The sequence below is a fragment of the Glycine soja genome, chromosome 4, assembly GCF_004193775.1.
Source record: "Glycine soja cultivar W05 chromosome 4, ASM419377v2, whole genome shotgun sequence".
Lineage (NCBI taxonomy): Eukaryota > Viridiplantae > Streptophyta > Magnoliopsida > Fabales > Fabaceae > Glycine > Glycine soja.
The window spans coordinates 33,869,263-33,879,779 of NC_041005.1; positions in this window are offsets into that span (position 1 = coordinate 33,869,263).

The following is a 10,517-nucleotide window of genomic DNA, read 5'->3' on the forward strand; positions in this document are numbered from 1 at the left end:
TCTTATTATATTTGAAATTTTAAATTTTGGTTTCCATATTTTTTATAACTATCAAATGTAATATATTTTTAAATTTGATTTCAATCATTATCTTAAACTAACAATCTTATCATATTTTAAATTTAAAATTTTGGTTTCAATATTTTTTATAACTACTAAATTTAATATGTTTTAAATTTGATTTCAATCATTATCTTAAATTAATCATCTTATCATATTTTATATTTTGAATTTTACTTTCAATATTTTTTATAACTACCAAATTTAATATGTTTTTAAATTTGAATTCAATCATTATCTTAAACTAAGAATCTTATCATATTTTATATTTTAAATTTTAGTTTCAATATTTTTTATAACTATCAAATTTAATATATTTTTAAATTTGATTTCAATCATTATCTTAAACTAACAATCTTATCATGTTTTAAATTTAAATTTTGGTTTCAATATTTTTTTATAACTATCAAATTCGTGGGAAGTAGAGGAAAAAGGAGGAAAGAAGAAGAAACCCAACCAGACGCGCTTGAATGAGAATGAAGGAGACCACCATGATGAGGAAGAAGCACGACACAAAGGAAGAAGAAGCATTGCACCGGAATCGTATGGACGCGCACTGTAGCCGTATTTATATAAATAGGTTGAAGGACATTTTAATCCTTTCGCATAGGGTGTTGATTGCCCAAAGTAACAACCTTGGTCTAATAGTAGTGAACTTTGATCTTTTAAGCAAGTAGTTGAAAGTTTAAATTCTAATTTTTTGTGTATGAGATACCCTAGTTGAGGGGCATTTCACCTCTTTATGTCTTTAAATCTTTCAGAAAATGATTAATCTCTATAAATGTCTCGAGATACTCGTTGCAATTATATATGTACAAAAAATCCTTTAAAAAACTTCGTATAAGGTACTTACATTTTTAGATACACTTGTTGATCTAGATATTCGTGTGTGTGTGTGTGTGTGTATATATATATATATATATATATATATATATATATATATATGAGATACCCTAGTTGAGGGACATTTCACCTTTTTATGTCTTTAAATCTTTTAGAAAATGATTAATTTCTATAAATGCCTCGAGATACTCGTTGCAATTATATATGTACAAAAAATCCTTGAGTGAAAGCTATTTGATTCTGGTAAATTTCAACTAATTATAAAAAAAAAAATGTGTTACAAGAGGTATTGCTTTTTAACACATAAAATAAGGATTTATTTTCTCACATATGTAGCTAGGCTAAATTGATTATTTAATATTTTTGTAATAAAATGAAGAAAAAAGCTAAATTCATTTTGCCAACCTTAAAGAAAAATATCAGGTGAAAATAAAATAAAAAATAATAAAAGGTTGTTTCCTTAATTTATCAACTACATTCAAAAAAATTTAATTGCACAGCCAAAAACGTTAGATAAACTAAACTCTGCGATTGGTTTATTTCATTGGATCCAAAAGTTTTTTCCCACTATCCTTCTAACGATAGTCTGAGACTAATTTGATTTCAGACGTAGAGTTATTGTATTGAATTTTATCTCAACAAAATATTTTTTTTATACACATGACTAGAACTCGAATTTCTAAACCATATCTTAAAAAAAAAAAAAAACTAACAATCTACACACTGTGCTGGTGTAGGATGCAAAAGCCTTGAAGCCCCCATTAATGTACTCAGCGTAGCCACCATGTCTCATCATTACACTTTTGGACAGAACAAAACTGAAATAGCACAACCTCAGCTCCAGAGTTAGTGATAGGCCTTTTTGGAGTCAGTGATCCTCTGCAAAGAGGACACGTGGCATTCTCGAAACCAACCCATCTATCCAAACAACCTTTGTGGAAGACATGCTCACATCTCATAACTCTAATCACCTCATCTCCTTCTCCAAATTTGCTTAGACACACAGCACAATCCACATGTTCCTCTGAGCCAGAGGAAAATTCATAATGAAATGTACTCAATTCAGTTCCAAGATTTATGGGTGGATGAGAATCATAAAGCATGTAAAAAGGGTAGTAGAGAACAAAATCTAATACCCATTTGAGATGAGTATAAATTGGAGCTAGGTACTTACTCAGCATGCTCAAGTTTTAGGTGTCGGAAAGTATGAAATGGTATATAGGGTTGAGAAAAAGGTGGTGCCATATGGGAGTATTTATACACCTCTTCAGTCTCGAACTTGAAGTCTTGAATGGTGAGAAGCAACCGAAACAAAGGAAAGAAACAAATTTAGGGTTGGTAACATATTTATGTTTTTTCTTTCTATTTTACAGTTAAATAAAATTTCATGTGAATCTTATTACTAAGGATTATTTCAAATTTTTGTGTGTGTAATTAATAACATATTTTACTTCAAAATTCTTACATCTCATATTATTTGTCATTAAAGGCCATGAACATTAAATTATAAGTTATACAAGTTATTATGTTAATATTCTTTTTTTTTTGTAAAATTACTCTCGTTAAAAAAGTTAGAATTTGATCGTGAATTCATTTAATTATTTAGGTGAGATACCAATGATTCAAGAATGGATTTTATACATGAGAAGAAAAATAAAATAAAAATAAATTAATATTGATAGAGAAAATTGATAAAAAAAAATAAAATAGTGAGTTAATATTTGCTTAATTTTCTTATAGTCATAGATTTTACCTCTAGTTTTACACATAAATTTAATAATAAATATTTTTATGGAATTTTTTATTTATCAAATAATTATCTATTAAAATTTAAATAATTGTGCTAAAAAAATTGCCCCCTTTAATGCATTCTTGAATCTATCCCTGCCAATTGATAAAATCATTGTTAAAAGAGTTAGTAGAATCTGATTGTAAATTCATTTAATTTGTGAGTGTGTATGTTTAATGAATAAAAGCATTGTTAAAAGAGTTAAAATTTAATTCTGATTTCATTTAATTTGTGTGTGCGCGCATGTATTTAATGAAGAAAAATATAATTAAAAGATATAGAATCTGATTGTGAAATCATTTAATAAGTGTGTGTCTTTAATGAATAAAAATATTGTTAAGAGAATTAGAATCTGATTGTGAATTCATTTGTGTGTCTCAGTCTCCAAGTTTAAATGGTTTTTATTCTCTCATATTTTATTTGAGGATTTATCTTCTAAGTTTCTCAAATTCACTAAATATTTATTTTAGTCCTTCATGTAGCCAAAAACCATCATACATTGTGCTTCCTATTAAAAAAATATTTTGTGAATTTAAGAAATTAAAAAAATATAAATTTTAATTTGGAAGATTAAAATAAACATATTTAAAATTTTTCGGATAAAAACATATTTTTAAGTTTTTTGAAAAGATATAAAATAAAGGTAATAAAATATCATTTTTCTATAAATAAATAAAATTTGATAAATTTAATTTATTTATTATAAATTTAAAATTAATTATTAGATTAATAAAAAATATTTTTAATAGAAAATATTAAAAATAAAAATTTTAATATTCTATAACATTTCAACCTATCCTATCCATTTGTTGCGAGTCACGTACGGTTGCATTATGGACCACATAAAGCATTGATTCATTTCCGGTCAGCATTAGCCGTGTAAGCAAATTCAACCCAATATAAATGTGAATCATGCGAGTTCAATCCAATATAATTAAATTTTTGTGAATTAAATTAAATTATTGAATTAAAATAATTTTAATTTAATAAAAATTGGATTGCATAATAGGTTTGAAGTTTTTATCCAATCAAACTCAATCCAACCTATTTTAATTCACATATAATTAAATTACTAAAATATAAATTTTAAATTAAACACATCAATAATACTATTTTATCTTAAAGTAATATATTATTTTAAATTTTATCTTTTTTGTATTTATTTTAAGAAAATATTTTTTTATTAATAGTATTGTCAATATATATTTATGGTTTATCTTTTCTTATCTATTTATCACCGGTGTAACATAATATTTTATGAATATTATTATGTAAAATAAAAAATATCCTTATTACTTTTGAATTTAAAAATTTCTTTAATTTTTTTCTAAGACTTACAAAAATGATAGTCTAAGGGTACTGAATTAAAGAATATAAAAAACTCAACCCATTCAGACCACTTACACCCCGACCAGAATAGCGTTTCCTAAACCAGTCATTACATTCTCATGTTGAAAGATTATAGTTTGAAATGGAATGGAATTATGAAATAAATCAGGAAAAAGCTAATTCTTAAGGAAAACATCACGTGAACTTGGAAAAAGGATAGTACAAGGTTATCTTCATTAATTTTAAGGTATATATTTTTTTGTGTTTTGAAGGAAAAATAAACAAAACAGAGATAACGATAACTGTATAGAATATCAATTTTTTCACGTTTAAATAATGCAATTCTACCTTGAAATTGGAAAAGAAGAAAATAAACGTATTGAATCAAAGGGAATAAAGAGTATTTCATCGTGTTCTATATTATTTTTATTATTTTAAAAACATGATTTATAAAATATTAAATTTTAATATAATTATATTCTAAGGTTAATAGTGTTTTTTATTTTTTTAAAAAATCAAATTTTAGATTTAAATTCCAACATTTAAAATATTAACTTTAGAAACTGAAATTTGGGTACTGCACCACCACCCCCCCCCCCCCCCCAAAAAAAAAAAAACAACTTAAGTAGTAATTAACGGATTTGCAGTCACCAAGTTATGAAAAGAGATATAAATTTATGTCTGATTCCTCCACATATATATATATATATATATATATTAAAAAATATATCATTAAAAACAGAATAAATTTTGATAAAATATATGCTAAAATTTTAAATAAGTTGTTTGGATAAGAAATCGTTGGTATGAGTGGTTTCAAACTCGATTTTTTTAAGTAAGATTCTATATTTAAGTTTTATAGATGAAAAAAATATAATTAAAAGAATTTTTTTAAAAAAAAGTGATTAATTAAATTTTTCAATAAAAATTAATTGAATATTTTTCATCAACATCGTAAAGATAAAAAAATGCCTTTACATATCCTCCAATTAAAACAAAAATTTAAAACATTTAAAAGTATACCAATTGGACAAGAAAGAAAAACGCATAAAGCGTTGGAATCGTGTAATTTGTGGCTAATTGAAGTCAAACCTAAATAGGACGAATTGCAACTAAAATATCTGACAGGTTTTTTTTTTTTAAGGAAAATGATATCCTTAACATAGCAGCAGTGAACCATATTGATCTCAGCATATTTCTCTGGATAAAGTGGGTCCAATCTAAACCGATTTTGTAACAGATTTACAATTATTAGTTTTTGAAAACTAAACACTAAAATCCAAATTTTAAAGTCACTAAAAATTTCACTAATTCTTACCTCCGCTCCAAAATAAAAATAATTTTCATCCTAATTTATTTTACATAGATTAAGAAAAAAATAATTAATAAATAAATAAAAGAAAATAATAATTTTATAAAATTAATCTTAATTTATCAATAATTTAATTTTAGATTTTAAAGTTCATTATTAATATATAAGTGATATAATTAAGTGAAAAAATTATAATAAGACTGAGAAAGTACATTCTATTCCATACTATTCTTTCTCCACTTATAGCAGACTTCTTCTTATCATTGCTGGGTTGTTGGCAGAATAGCGCGTTTACTAATACACAGACCGTTACCTTTCATGTTCAATATGTTTAGGAGTAAAATGAAATGAATGAGATTGAACAGAATGTTGTAAAAATAAAAACCCAAATCAAGTTACTGATTTATTATTGGATTATTTGAATTATAAAAAAATAAGATAAAAAGTAATAAGTATTTAAATATTTTTAGGATTAAATATTTTTTTATTCCTTAAAAACATTAATTTTAATCATCATACATTATTTATTTTTCATTCTTAATGCACTTTAGCACTTTAAATAGTAAAAAAAAGTGTTGCATAAACTATTTTAAGGACAAAAAAAAAATATAATTTACAAAGATTAAAAAAATTACATGAATAATAAAATACTAAATTATAAGGACTAAAAGTATATTAATCATATTTTTATTACAAAATCAGCAAAAAGGCTTATATCATTCCATTCCTACAAATTAGAAGAGAGACAAAAATAGAGAGATAAGGAAAGATATAAATTGGATGAAACATATAATATAAAATATATTTTATAATATTTTTTTGGTGGTATATTTCATAATGATGTATCACATTTTATTTTACTTTAGGTTAAATTATTCTAGCTACTTGACAAAATTTAATTTGGAGTTTGCAGTAAGGATGTTGTAAGGTCAAACTTGAAGAGACTTGTGAAATAATACTTAAGTTAAGTGTATAGGCAAAGATTAGTGGGTGAAGAACCTAATTAAAATTCATGGAGAAATGAAGATACTAACATGAAGAAGTGGCAATATTGTATTTATTGACTAATTAGGCTCATGTGGTTAACTTTTCATAATGACAATTAGACACAAGGAATCAATTAAAAGGGATTGTCGATGGTGGAATGACGAAGGGGAGCAAGAATCGATACCACCATATGTTGACGGTGACGTTAGACCAATTGTTGGAGATGTAAGGGAGGACACTGGTGGGGGTTGGGAGCTGATGAGGGGGGCAAGGGTTTGCGAATGGAGTTATCGGAGGAAGATTAGATTTGAAAAAGGACGTGGAAGAACAGTTTGGAATGTGATGTAAGCTCCATTGGAGCTTGTAGGCCTAGGATCTTCTTCATCAATGGATTCTTTTGCTTCTTGGAAGATAAATGGTAGCAGAATGGAGAAGGAAGAGAGAGAGGAGACGCCACTTCAAGGAGAAGATGACTCTAGAAGAAGCTCACCACCATAGGAGGCCATGGATAAGAGCTTGGAGGAAGAAGGAGATGAATGAAGGGAGAGGGAGAGAAGAGCACGAAATTTTGTGCTCTAAAAGAGCTCTGAAATCTGAAGTTAATATTCAAATGATCAAAGTTGAAAAAATGCGCACACATGATCTCTATTTATAGCCTAAGTGTCACACAAAATTGGAGGAAAATTTGAATTTTAATTCAAATTTCACTTGAATTTGAAATTGAATTTGTGGAGCCAAACTTTGGAGCCAAAATTTCACTAATTATGATTAGTGAATTTTAGTTATGGTTCAGCCCACTAATCCAAGATCAATTCCAAGATTCTCCACTAAGTGTGCTTAGATGTCATGAGGCATGTAAAACATGAAGGACATGCACAAAGTGTGACTATATGATGTGGCAATGGGGTGTAGTAAGCAAATGCTCACCTCCCCCTCTCAAATTTAATTGGATTGGGCTTCTACCAATTCAATTAAATTTATTTCCCAACACACACATCAAATATTCACTTAGTGCACGTGAAATTACAAAACTACCCCTAATACAAAAACTAGTCTAGGTGCCCTAAAATACAAGGGCTGAAAAATCCTATATTTCTAGGGTACCTTACCTATATTATGGAGCCCTAAATACAAGGCCAAACAAATAATGAAACCTTAATCTAATATGTACAAAGATAAGCGGGCTCATACTTAGCCCATGGGCCCGAAATCTACCCTAGGGCTCATGAGAATCCTAGGGCCTTCTCTTGCATCTTTGGCCCAATCTTCTTGGAGTCTTCTATCCAATGCCCTTGGGGGGTAGGATTACATCATTCCCTCCCCCTTGAAAAGGATTTGACCTCAAATCTAGAGGTTCTTGAAACTCATGAATTCTTTCCTTAACACCTGTAAAAAGAATAAAAACATATGTATTAGTGATGTTAGGTATGTTAGAGTACGGTAAGGACGGAAAACCCCTTTCCTGGCCATCTTCCCATGAGAGAATATAGTTCCTCACCAACTCAATGAGTGGTGCTACAAGTATAGAAAAATATGGGACAAACCTTTTGTAAAAGTTTGTTAAGATATTAAAGCCCCCAATTTCCCTTATACTTGGTGGAGTAGGCCACTCAGGAATGACCTTTATTCTCTTAGGGTCCATGGGAAGCCCATGATCACTATTTAAAAAGTTAGGGAAAGTAATGGAATAAAACATACCTTTTTCTTTATTTTCATGTTGATTATTCCTACAAAAAATTACGACAAACCTAAGGTGTCCCACATGAGCCCCTAGGTTTGCATTGAAACAAAAAATAAGAAGAAACCTACCTAATGAGTCCCTATGTACACAAATCATGAAGATATTAGGTGCATGAGTGATTTTACAAAAGAGTGTTGCACCACTCAACACATTCATCATACCACCTATCATAGGGATTTGGTGCCTAGTAATACCTATTTTAGGCACCAACAAAACACAAGGATTTAAGCTCTTGCAAACCAAACCCTCATCCAACAACTTCTTTACTTGAGTAATAACCTCAAGCTCAAGAGGTATGGCGGTGCTAAGGGATGTTTCCCTTGATAGGAGAAGGTAGAAAGATTGTTTAAGAATGAGTACTATTTTAATATTACATTTTGTTGCAAAATGATTTTCCTTGTTAACAATCTTCTTGGTGGAATCCTTTTCCTCCTTTTCCTTCCCCTTGGCCTTTGAAGACAAGGCCTTACTATCCTTCTTTTTCTTTTGTTTTTCTAGTTTTTCTTCCTCATCCCTCTTATCTTTCATAGTTAGTTGATCTTTGGCCACCTGTGAAGGTGTTTGAGGATGCAACACAAATTTAGTGCCAAGATGGGTGAGGGTAATTTCATTAGTTAGGCCATTGTAAATGATCTTCCTATCAAATTGTCATGGTCTTCCTAAAAGAATATGTCCTGCCTCCATGGGAACTATATCACAATTAACTTCATCCTTATATGTCCCAATGGAGAAAGGTACCTTCACTTGTTGGTTAACTATCATTTCCCCTTGCTCATTGAGCCATTGAAGTTTATAAGGTTTTGGGTGGGGAATGATAGTGAGGTTCAACTTGGAAATTAATCTTGTGCTACAACAATTGTAACAAGATCCACTATCCACAATGAGAGAACAAGTTTTATCTAAAATTTTGCATCTTGTATGAAAGATGTTCTCTCTTTGGGATTGAGATAGATCACAAGATTGACCTCCAAGGAGCCTTCTAACCATTAAGAGGTCACCTTCTTCATGAGGGTATACTTTCTCACTAGACTCTTCACCCCTTACTTCATCTTCACTTCCACTAGAGGAAGGGGAAGAAGTAGTCTCCTCTTGACTACTATGAATGTCTTGACCCCTCATAATCATGGTTTTCTTTGTGGGGCATTGAGAGGCAATGTGACTTCTCCCAAGACATTTGAAGCATTTAATGTTGCTAGTCCTTTCTTGGGAACTAGTCTTAGGGGTGGATTTCTCTATGGTCTTACCCTTATCTTCCTTGGGTTTTGAAGGTGCAGCCCCCAAAATTCTTTGGGCTTGGTCTTTCCTTGGATAAGAGTGAAAGCCATAAGATTTTGAAGAAGGCTTTCTTTTAAGTTGTTGCTCCACTCGTATACAAAGTTGGACTAGCTCATCTAGGTCCCTATATGGAAGGAGTTCAACCTTATCCCTCACTTCCATATTAAGCCCACTAAGGAACCTAGCTATGCTTGTTCTTTCCTCCTCCCTATGTCCAACTCTTAAAAGGAGTAGTTCCATTTGTTGTCTATATTCTTCAATACTCATACTCCCTTGTCTAAGCCTTTGGAGCTTGTCCATAAGCTCCCTTTCATAGTAGGAGGGAATGTGCCTCTTCCTAAGGGCACTCTTAAGATCATTTCAATACTCTACTGGAGGATCCCCATGAATCCTTCGTTCCCTAACAAGGGAAGTCCACCAATAGAGGGCATACCCTTGAAAGCTAAGGGTAGCCAATGGAACTTTTCTCTCTTCGCTAATATGATGGCAAGCAAAGAGTTGTTCAACCTTCATTTCCCAATCTAAGTAGGCCTCAACATCATCTTTTCCATGGAAATATGGGAGGCTAATGTTAACCTCTTGAGGCCTTCTATCCTTTTCTCTTCTTTGGGAGTGATGTTTAGTATGTGAACTATGGCGCCCTCTATAATAGTCGCTAAGTTCTTCACTTAAACTCTTGCAAGAGTCATGACTACTAATGGAGGCATGTTTTTCTCTTTTCATTTCTTTCATTATTTTTCTTCTTTCTTCCTCTCTTATTTTCTCTTTTTCATCTTGACTTATTTCTTCCACTCTTTTTTTTCCTTTTTCTTTTCTATCTTGTTTTTCTTTCCACAACTTAAGGGATCTCAACTCATCTAATATCTTATACAAGGGGTCCTTAGGAGTAGAACCCTCACCATTAACACTAGATGAAGAATGAAGACTCATGTTGGTTCCTAAGTTATGGTTCTTTCTTGTTGGGGGTTTGAAAAAAAAGGTAAAAGAAACTATGGTTGAAACTAGCCATAATAAACACTAAAAGAGGTGTGAAAGATAAGGTAAAAACTAATTGGTAAAAGGCAAGCTATCTAGGCGGTTTGACAATGGAGGGTAAAGGAAATAAGCTATGAAAGTAAGCAAGAAATTAAAGTGCAAGAAATGCAAACTAGGCGGATCCTAAGAGTGTTTGGATGACCTCA